Source organism: Lynx canadensis, chromosome A2 (genome assembly GCF_007474595.2).
Source record: "Lynx canadensis isolate LIC74 chromosome A2, mLynCan4.pri.v2, whole genome shotgun sequence".
Lineage (NCBI taxonomy): Eukaryota > Metazoa > Chordata > Mammalia > Carnivora > Felidae > Lynx > Lynx canadensis.
The window spans coordinates 154,861,523-154,872,632 of NC_044304.2; the positions used below are offsets into that span (position 1 = coordinate 154,861,523).

Consider the following 11,110-nt stretch of genomic DNA (forward strand, 5'->3'; position numbering starts at 1 on the left):
CTGCACTTCTCCTTGCCCAGCCCGGCCGGAGTGCACTGCCCAGCTTCCCCACCGGGTCCCCTGGAAAGGACCCCACCGCTGAGGTCTGGCCGTCCTCAAGGGTTTGAATCCAGCTCTCTGTGACTCTCCTAAATGTCACCGTACCCGGTGTTGTTAAGAGACACCCCACTCCCCGGGCTCCATCTGCTCCCAAATCCCTCCTTAGGGGAAAAGTGGGAGAAATAAGAGCATTTAATCATCTTGACCATCCTGCTTTCCCAAGACTGCAAATTCTGACCCAGTTGGGGGGGGGGGGTTGTCTCTGGCTGCTCAGCCCCACTGGATTCTTTCTCTACACGCTCTCCCTCTCTCTCTTTCTCACTCACGCCCCCTGGGACACAGCCCGGCGGACCCAGGCTCTGCCCAGTTTCTGCAGGTTTCCGAAGCGCGGGACGACGGCTTCCCCACTCGGCCCTGAAAGTCACGCCGAGCCCCCAAAGGCCGTCCGGCCAGCACTTTGCTCAAGTCCCTCAGGTCGGGCTGAAGAGCCTCAGTCCCCACGTCCGCACACGGGAAACCCGGTTTTCAGTCTGCAAAGAGCCGCTTCCGAGCCCCGGGCTGGGGCAGCTCCCGCCGTCCCCTCCCTTCCCCCCCAGGACCCCCTCACCCCCCCGCCCCCCGCCGGCGCGTCCCCTCCGCGGCGCCCCCCGCCCGCCCCGCGCGTCCCCTCCTCGGTCCCCCGGCCCGGCCCTACCTCCTGGCGGGCCGCGGCTCCGCGGGCTCCGGGGCGCAGCTCGGGGGCGCCCGGGCGGGCGGGGGCGGCGGGCGGCGGGGGCCCGGGGCGCCATGGCCCCGCAGCCCTCCGCCCTGGTGTCGGCCGGGCCTCTCCCGGCGCCCGGCGAGCCGCGCGCCCTCCGCTCGCGTGCCCGCCGCCCGGCCGCCGCTGTGGGCGAGTGCAGGGCGGGCTCGGCCGGCTGCCGCGTCCTCTCCGCCGGGCCGCGCGCCCCGCCGCCGCCGCCGACCCCCGCCCGCCTCCGCCGCCGCTCCAGTGAGCTCATCCGCAGCTGGCGGGCGCCCGGCCCGTTGCCACGGCAACGCCTCTCCCAGGGCCGCGCGGACTCGAGCGGCTCCCGTAAACAGGACCTTCTGCCGGACTCTTCCCCTCGCCTTTTTTTGGGGGGGTGGGTAGGGCGACGGCGGCTTAACCCTTTCTTCGCTGGAGACCGGGCGGCGCGGTGTTCTCCGTCTCCGCCAGGCCCGGGATCTATTGGCGCGAGGCGCCCGGCGGCGGCCGAGACCCTGAGACACAGGCACGGAAGCGGCGGCGACATTCCCTGCCCCCCTGCCCGTTTCGCTCCGTCGCCAAACGCGTTTGTGGGGCACCTACTACGGGTCGGGCGCGGCGCCGGGGTCTGGGACGTCCCGGGCAGCGAGTCAGCCGCCTCGGTTGCCCCTTGCAGCTTGCAGTCTGGCTGGGGCACCGACAACCAGAACCTAGGCAATAAAAGCCCGGGGGCGGGGGAGAGGGGGCGAGCGCGGGGCACAAGGGTTCCCAAGCCGGGCGGGAGGGAGTCAGGAGAAGCTCCCCAGAGGGGACACGACTTTATAGTGTCCACTGCCCCCACTTACGTAGAGCAATCAAGGAACACAGATCGCGTGAGTTAGGACTGCCAGAGGAGGAGTACACGCGAAAATGCTGTGGGCTTCTCGTGCTGAGGACAATGGGGGGCCACGGAAGGTTTTTGAGCGGAGGAGTTCCCTGATGAAAGGGAGATGGAACTGACAGTGGTGATTTATGGGTGGGTGTGTGTGTGGAGGGGGTGGGGGGGAGACTCCAGGCGAATCTCTATACCAGAGAAAAGTCACTCATGTCTTTAGCTCAGGGGCCCCTAGAAGGAAGGGTCTAAAGCCTAGGCAACGGGGGTGGGGGTGTGGGGGGGGTGTGTGGGGGGGGGTGTGTGTGGGGAGATAGAGCCCTAGCCTATAAATCCACAAAAGGGGTGTGTAGGAGAGAGAAAAGAAAAACTATTGCAGAACATGAGGAACATTAGATACTGTCTAGGCAGTCCTTATAGACTGGGGCCCAAGATTTGAGGGACTAATTTAGATATCAAAGTCACAGAACAGAACGTCGCCTGGGTGGCTCAGTGGATTGAGCATGGGAGTCTTGATTTCCACTCAGGTCATGATGTCTGGGTCACGGGATGGAGCCCTATGTGGGGATCCTTGCTGACCCGGGAGCCTGCTTAACATTCTTTCTCCCTCTGCCCCTCCCCCACTCTGTCACTCTCAAAAAAAAAAAAAAAGTCACAGAAAAAAAGCTGTGTCTCCTTAGCTCAGGGTTTTGCTCATTCTGTGAGATTTTTGAAGCTTTTCTAGAGCTTGTTAAAGCTTCCTAAACTCCATCATGCTATACCCACTTCAACTAAGCACAGTAAACTTACAGAATACAAATTTGCAAGGTACAAGCAAATTACTTTTTTAAAAAGTATAAGCATTTAAATTATTGTTTTGTTTGCTGAAGCATCATTTAATACGTTTCCACTTTATTTTGAGAGACAGCAAGCACACGAATGGGGGAGAGGGGCAGTGGGGGAGAGGGAGAGTGAGAGACAGAGACAGAGACAGAGACAGAGAGAGAATCTTAATCAGGTTCCATGCTCTGCTCAGAACCCGATTCGGGGCTTGAAGCCGGTCTGGATCCCACGACCCTGGGATCATGACCTGAACCAAAATCCAGAGTCAGGCACTCAACTGAGTGACTCAATACCTTTTCACCGTCTAAAAAATAATTCTAGGACTTGGCTTCAACGTTTATTACCCCCGGGGCTCTGGGTTATCATGGGGCAAACTGGCAAAGTGGGGAAAATGGCAAATGGAGCTGAGAGCCCAGTTGGCTGCCTCCCCCAACCCTACACACAGCGCAGGCTGGTCACCTTTGATTCCGTGGCTTCCAAATTGCCAGTCCCACGTCAGGTGGACAAACCAAGAGGAGGCTGGCTGGGGAGCTCCTTAGTGGCAACTCCTTGGTGGTGGCCAGCACTCCTTCTGCTCCTTCATCTTTGAGCTCTAGACACTAGCTTGTTTCAGAACCAGACCCTGCCTCAGTTCCCTGGGGCAGACTCTGTTGAGTGGAGCCTGTGCTTTGCGACTTTCCATCCCTGCCTGCCTGTTGGAGCCCCCTACCCCATGGCTGCTCCTGTCTCTGGGCCTACCAGCCACCGTCGCCATGGCAGGGCTCGGCCTCTCCTGTGTGGCCCTGCCCCTCCTGGCTCTCTGGAGCTTTCCCAGCTGGTGTTTGATCCATCCCAAGCCCTGGTCTCCAGCTCCGGAGGTCAGGGTAGCCATCCAAGGTGAGGGCTGTGCACAGGAGCCTGGAAGACCCTCTCAGTGGTCCCTCTTCTCCCCGTTCCCGACACTTGACTGCTCCAACAGTGCCCCCGGCCCTCCCCGTCTGTCTTCAACGTCTCTCCGTGTTGGAAAATGAGGTCTAGGGTAGGAGATACTGCCTGGCCTCAAGGCGGGAAAGGTGTGGATGGGAAGAGGGAGACAGAGTTGATTTTTCTTCATCTTGAATCCTGTTTTTTTCCACCTAGTACAACCAAGGAGAGCCACAGAACCTCTCTTACCCCTCCCTTCTCTTCCTTCAGCATCCTGTTGAGGAGCACGGGCTCAGGAGCAGGTTGCTTTGCCTCTAACAGTGTCTTCATCTGTAAGGTGGAAGTAGCAATGGTTATAACCCACTTCATCCTGTTGGGAGGGATTAAAAACAGATCACCAAGTAAATGGTGTGGTACTGGGTTTGGCCTGTTGGGGGCACTCTCGGTCACCTCCTGTTTGTTATTTTCCTAGGACAGCAGGCCATTTTCTCCTCTCATATCCGAGTGGAGCTTTCCCCCAACCTCTCTTAGGTCCAGGGCCTTCTGCACCACAGCACTGAGCCTGCTTCATCTCAGCTATAAACCAAGTGAAGGAGTACCCAGGGCTGGAAGAAGGCTAGCCTGATGGAGACGGGGAGAGAGCCTGAAAAGGAGCCTTTGAACAACTCCTCTTCCCCAAATTGTTTAATTTCCACTTAAATTTCTTTTTTAAAAAAGTTCATTTGAGAGAGAGTGCATGTGCAAGCAGGGGAGGGGCAGAGAGAGAGAGAGAGAGGGAGAGAATGCCGAGCAGGGTCTGCACTGTCGGTGCAGAACCCATGGGGCTTGAACCCACAAACCCTGAGATCATGACCTGAACCCAAATCGGGAGTCAGATGCTTAACTAACTGAGCCACCCAGGTGTCCCAGTTTAAATTCTGTTTGGATGCTAAACATTTACCGAGCACCTTCACGGACGGTCTTGCCACATAATCCTCCCCGCACCCTGGGCAATCCGATATCATCCCTGACATTTTACGGACGGGAAAACTGAGTTCCAAGGCCTGTTTGGCTCAAGCCAGGTTCTTTGTTATGCCAGCTTGTCTGAGAGCAGTGGCTCTGCCCAGTGCCAGCCACTCCGGACTGGGATTTCTGGATCAGCGATCAATCCGCGTCCTGGCTATGCTCCCCCAGGCACACGCAGTGCAGTTCCCCCAGGCCTCTCTGACACCCCTCCTTAGAGACTGCAGACCCCCTGCTTGGGTCACCGGGATCCATTCCTTCTCAGCCCTTGAGACATAGGAGCCCTCTCGTCTCACTGGCACGCAGGTGGCGTAGTTGAAAGGTATACACACGGCAGACAACAGAGGAGAGGTTTGGTTGTTACTATTAAATGTTTATTTAGTTATTTATTTATTTTGAGGAACGGTGGTGGAGAGAGAATCCCAAGCAGGCTCCACACTCAGCACGGAGCCTGACTCGGGGTTCGATCTTACAAGCATGAGATCATGACCTGAGCCGAAATTGAGAATCAGATGCTTAACTGACTGAGCCACCCAGGTGCCCCTGGTTGTTATTATTATTATTATTTTATCCAGAAAGCTGGTGTGGGGAGAGGAATCGCTCATTTTTAAGCGCATGTCATCTGAATGAGGTAGAGCGAGGAAGGAACTTATGTTAGGGGCAGGAAAAAATCCACAGCCTCACCTTGATATGCCCTTGGCAAAGCTCCTCCACAGCCCTCCAGTGGCTAACGGGAGCCCACTAGCAGCAAGGCTCCCCTGCTCTTTTCCTCCACAGGAGGCCCGCTGCCTTCCTCCCTTCTCATTCCATTGCTAACCCATCCTTGGCCCCTTCTGCTCCCCTGCCTACAGACAGCTGGACGCACGTTCCTTCCTATCCGCCACAACCCTCATGTGCCTCCCTCTGGGGAAACAAAACCAAGCCAACCATCCCACCCAAACTTCAAATCCAGGTTTGGTTTGTTCTTGGTCCCAATCAAATGTCATCCGGGAGGAGGGTCGGAGGCGCAGCCACCCAGGGGAAGCAGTGAGCAGGGCCCGCACTGAAGGCTTCAGGTTCCTTTATCCTCTCCTGGCTGTGAAGGGCCCGTCTTCCGAGGAGATGGCTTTGTCCCCTCTCTTCCTCTCTCCCGGTGCCCTGCTGCCTTCGGTACTGGCATGGGAAGACGGGCAGTTGTGGGGGCCCATGAGGGGGCGCTGTGGAGTAACTGACGTTCGTCATCATAGACCCACTGACATTTGTCAGGGTACCCTGGAAATCTCAAAGAATCACTGAATTGGCAACTAACACAATAACATAATTTTTGCCTAAGAACCATCTGTTGCATTCCTATGCCCTTAGCTTTGGAGGGTCATTTTTTTTCCCCCACAAAGAATTAAGGCATTCATCACTTTACAAGAACTAGTGTGTTTACGACAGAAAGCAGAGAACAAAGTCAAGGACATTCTGCAGCGTTCACCGCCAGGCAGTTTCAGATGTTAGGCCTGCAAAGCCAAATACCCTCGACTCATATATTCTCTTCCTGTTGGGAGACCCAGTTGAACATTAAGGAAGGGACACAAGAGTGTGGTGGTTTAGATTCTCTTTTCTGAAGTCACAGATTTGTTTGTAGGAGCAGTTCTAGCTCTTGCTGTTCATTGTGATTCCAGAACATGCCAGGTCAGTCGGACCAGCTCTGGACTGTGCTGAGGACACAAGACTCCCGTCTTGCTTCTCAGAGTTTTCCTTGACCTACTTCCTGGCCAGCTAGACAATCTCGTCAAACCTGAATGGGGAGGCAAGAATTCTCCAAACGTTTCCATCACACAACGTTATGAGTTGGGTGCTGCACCCACGGCCTCAAAACCTGCCTTCTCAACCCCCCTGGCTAGCGTTCACCCAGGACCTGATCTCAGCCTTTAGACCTCCAAATAATTGCAAATCCCTGCACTGCCTCTCAGAGGCCACACCTCGCTTAAAGGAACATGTTTCTGGGAGGCCCTAATATCTTTTTTTTTTTTAATGCTTTTTAAATTTATTTTTGAGAGAGAGAGAGAGAGGGTGAGCTGGGGAGAGGCAGAGAGAGAGAGAGGGACAGAGGATTTGAAGTGGGATCTACACTGACAGCAGTGAGCCCGATGTGGGGCTTGAACTCACAAACTGTGAGATCATGACCTGAGCTGAAGTAGGATGCTCAGCTGACTGAGCCACCCAGGTGCCTCTTAGGTTTATTTATTTAGAGAGAGAGAGGGAGGGAGGGAAAGAATGAGTGGGGGAGGGGCACAGAGAGAGAGAGAGAGAGAGAGAGAGAGAGAGAGAATCCCAAGCAGAATCCACGCTCCATGCCAAGCTTGATGTGGGGCTTGATGTCACAACTGTGAGACCATGACCTGAGCCAAAATCAAGAGTCGGACGCTCAACTGACTGAGCCACCCAGGTGCCCTGGGAGGCCCTAATATCTGATCTGCTTCCTCTATCTCTCAGATCAACTTAGAGCAAAATAGAAAATATTGCCCAAAGGCAAGCCAGGTGACATCTGACTACCCTCAGATGTCAGTGTGACCTTGGGCACGGCACCTCCCTTTCGAGGGTCTCAGGTGTCTGGGGAGATCAGGCCACTTGGCCCTCAGGCCCCACCCAGCTCCCGCCTTCTCAAACAGTCAGACAAAGCACAAAGCAGCTACCGGTTCTCATTCTTTCTGCTTTTCCCCATATGGCTGAGTGTTGCCAGGTAATGTTAAGGTTCTGCAGAGACCAGCTAGGAGGGAGGTTCTAATAGCCTCTTACCAATGCAGACACAGCCAAAAAGAGGTAGGTGCCTTGCTCAAGGCCACTGCGAATGACTGCCAGAGCCCGGAAGGACCCAGCCGTCTGACCCAGGACGACCTGAGTGGCTCTGCCAGGAGGACCACTAGCCGGGGCTACTGGTGTCATGGGCCCGGTTTGAGAGCAGAGACGTGGAAGGCCCCGGAACATCAGAGCTGCGCATGGGTGGGGCCCCACAGAGCAGAGCAGAAAGGGGCCTCAAAGGTGGGCATGGCCAAGCCCCTCATCGAGGAGGGAGGGAACTGCCAGGACACCCGGCATTGGCACAAGAAGCGGCACCTGCCCCGGGTGGTGCCGGAGCAACCCCAGAAAGCCAGAAAGCGGGACCCAGAGGAGGGGCAATTCCTCTGACAAGCCCACTAAGGAGAAAGAAAGGAGAAAGCGGAAGGCGGCCAGGGGGCCCGCGTGAGGAAGGTCTGGGACAATCTTTGTGGCAAGTGGGGAAAGAGGTGCGCGAGCCCGCCTGCTTCAGCCTCGTCCCTGACTGTCCTTTTCCAGTGTTGTTTCTGATATTTTCTACTCTACAGGCTTGAGGAGTAGATGTACATGGGTGGCCCACGGCCAGCATTTTCATGCCACGGTCCAGCTCTCTTAGGCGCTAACTGCAGGCCAGGTGTACCAAGCGGGACCTGGGGGCAGGATAGAGTCAGTCCTTCTCCAACTTTTTATTTGCCTGATAGGGCCCTTGTATTGGGAGGGGAGGGGAAGCAGGGGTCCCAATGAAGGGGGGCTGGGTGGGGCCCGGGGATTGCAGCTTTACAAGCTCCCCAGGTGTTTTCAGTGGAGGTGGCTCAAGTCCCCGCCGGAGACACGCCGGTCTAGGGTCTGCTCGAGGCAGGATGAAGAAGGGGGTGCTGCAGCAGGCGTGCTCAGGGCTTTCCCTTCGCTGATATCCTGTTCTGAAGACACCGAGGATGTGTGTCGAGGGGGGAGTGGCTGAAAGGGTCTCAACAGAGAACTGTCCTCCAAAGGAGCTAAGCCCAGTGGTTCTCACCTGGGGGCAACTTCGCTCCCCAGGAAACATTTGGCGATGTTTGAAGACATATTTAAAAAAAAATTTTTTTAACGTTTATTTATTTTTGAAGGAGACACAGAGACACAGAGTGTGAGTGGGGGAGGGGCAGAGAGAGAGGGAGACACCGAATCCGAAGCAGGCTCCAGGCTCTGAGCTGTTGGCACCGAGCCCGACACCGGGCTCGAACTCACGAACCGCGAGAAAACGACCTGAGCCGAAGTCGGACGCTCAACCGACTGAGCCACCCAGGCGCCCCATGAAGACATATTTTAAAGTCATAATCGGGAAAGGGGGTTTCCAGCATCAAGTGGGTTCCAGCATCCTACAAGGCACCGTTCGGTTTCCCCTCTCCCTTGCCCACCCCTCCTCACACACAACAAAGAATTATCCTGCCCCAAATGTCAAATGTGCTGAGGCTGAGATCTCTAAAAGCCAGCCAATCCTGCATCTTTATCCCCTGTCCTGGGGCTTTGAACAACACTGGCCCTACATCACATCTGCTCTGTCACAATGTTCCATGGGAAATGCTAAAATCACAGTCATTTGGATCACGTAAAAAGATAAGCACAGCCAGGTGGGCCTTTGCAATTCTCTTCCCGCGCCGTCAGGTCTGGGAACCCCGAGGAAGCCTCGGTTGCAGGTCACGAGAGAATGGTGCCACCTAGTGGTGGCAGAGTTAACAGCATACGCAGGAGCATCTCCAAGAACTGGAAGCTATGCATAGTTAGCGGGCTTAGCTGTCACGAAAATTTCTATGGAAAAAAAACGGAGACCACCCAAGTGAGAACAAACGGAGGCCGTTTATCCAGAGCTTTCTATAGCAAGGAAGTCAGCCATCATCACTTGCATGTGGCAGAGACTCAAATACAAGTGGAGACTCAAATGCTAGTGGGGACAGGTTATACAGAAAAAAAAGGCACCAAATGGGCCCTAATTGGAGGTTGTTGGCACAGGGACGCTGGGGGCCTGGGCATCTCCTGTGACCGGTTTGGAGTAGACATTTGGCTTCCTGTGGTTGGTCCTGAGATGGAAGTTGGGGATGAAAATTAGAGAAGCTGGCAGTCATTGGCCGAGTCCTGACTGTCCAGGACCTATTACCGCAGAGGCTGCCGGTCAGAGTTCCACCGTCATATATCTGGCCAGTGTCTGTTTGTATATTTGGTCTCTCTCTCTATTTAAGCTTGAGAGAGAGAGAATCCTAAGCAGGGCCGGTGTTGTCAGCACAGAGCCTGATGTGGGGCTCAGACCCACAAACTATGAGGTCATGACCTGAGCCAAAATCAAGAGCTGGATGCTTAACCGACTGAGCCACCCAGGCACCCCTGTTTGTATATTTAGTCTCTTAATTCATTAACCATTCCAAATACACTCCTGCTGTTACACATCCTGAAACAGATTGCATAAAATGACCCATGTGAGAAGCAGCTTGACTGCAGCAACATCTGCAATTTTCAAAGGCTGCCCCTTATAGGTTCTGACTTACGGTTCATATTTGATATAACTGATTTTGCTGTCCATGTACCTTAATATGGATAACATCATTCTGCTCATTGACATTCACACGGGCCCCAGGAATCCCTCAACTTCACCTGCTTGGGTGCCTGTAGCTCCTTAAGTTGCACCTTCACCACCACCATCACCACCACCACTAGCGTCCCACTACCCCCACCATCACCTGTTTCTCTGCCCCTTGTTGTCTAGAACCATGGGACCTTCCTTTGGCTTTTCAAGGTTAAAGCAACCCCCCTCCCCCCATCCTCACACTCAACTCCTTCCTCTTGAGGACTTTATTATTATTTTTTAAAATATTTTGTATTGAGAGACAGAGACAGAGCGTGAGGGGGGGTAAAGGCAGAGAGAGGGAGTCACAGATTCAGAAGCAGGCTCCAGGCTCCCAGCTGTCAGCACAGACCCTGACACCGGGCTTGAACTCAAGAACCATGAGATCATGACCTGTGTGAAGCAGGATGCCCAAACGACTGAGCCACCCAGGCGCCCCAAGGACTTTATTCTTTATGTATCTGAACACCCTCCCACTCCTAACGCCTCTCTCCCTTCCTGTCCAAAGTAGTCGCCATGCTTTGGGTTCTTCTGATTCTTCCTTTCTTTCATGCTGTGTCACACTTGGAAATTGTACGTTATGTGTTCCCCTGTGGGATCTCCCTCATAAGTGATCAGCTTGTAAAGTCAGGATGTGCGTCTCCACGTCCCCGGGCCTAGCGTGATACCTAGTTCAGAACATATTATGAGCCTCGAGGCGGCTGGGTGGCTCAGGGGGTTAGGGTTCCGATTTTGGCCCAGGTCATGAGCTCGCAGTTCATGAGTTCCAGCCCGCAAAGGGCTCTGTGCTGACAGCTCAGAGCCTGAAGCTGCTTCAGATTCTGTCTCCCGTTCTCTCTGCCCCTCCCCTGCTCATTCACTGTCTCTCTCTCTCTCAAAAATAAATAATACATTGAAAAAATTAAAAACAGAACATATTATGAGCCTCGATAATATTACTAGATTCTGCTTAAGAGTTACGTATTGGGCTCAAAAAGCATTAGTTAAATGAATATGCCATTGGCCACTCCCCAATGTCCAAACACATCCCTAGATTAATGCAGCCTGGTACTCCTGGTCCGAGGATCACCTCCCTCCCCGACCCTCCTCACATTCTGCTTAGCTGAACACTCAACCTGTGTGCAGACCGGGCTTTCAGTTCACTGCGCGTTTCCACGATTTCTGTAAGGAAGGCTGCAAAGATGTCCGTGGAGACCCAGAGCACGGGCAGAAGGGGAAGGCGTGGAGGGCCCTTCCAGTTTTGCGCGAAATCTATTTACGCAGTCCAGGAGCGGAGGGCCGGGACGAGCCTCCGCCGCGTCCGCGCCGCTTCCGCTTTAAGGGGAGGTGCCCGAGCGGGCGCGCCGGGCGCTCCCGGAAGACGCGGGCG

General features: G+C 54.9%; 1 protein-coding gene and 1 long non-coding RNA gene across 3 annotated transcripts in view; both read right to left on the reverse strand.

Moving 5' to 3' along the window:
* The window catches only part of DENND2A (DENN domain containing 2A), a 104,099-nt gene extending 103,328 nt beyond the window's left edge, over window positions 1–771 (reverse strand). The window contains exon 1 of the mRNA XM_030308575.1: window positions 734–771. The gene's annotated coding sequence lies outside the window, so the exon portion shown is untranslated. The remainder of the gene's footprint in view (window positions 1–733) is intronic.
* An 8,008-nt stretch (window positions 772–8,779) lies between these two features.
* Window positions 8,780–11,098, reverse strand: LOC115509264. Of its 2 annotated transcripts, none has more exons than XR_003967278.1 (2): window positions 10,857–11,098; window positions 8,780–8,933 (listed from the first exon to the last, which is right to left on the reverse strand). It is a non-coding gene; the product is annotated as an uncharacterized LOC115509264 (long non-coding RNA). The 2 variants fall into 2 exon arrangements; XR_003967279.1 differs by having other exon boundaries at window positions 10,833–11,098.
* Between the last annotated feature and the right edge of the window lie 12 nt (window positions 11,099–11,110).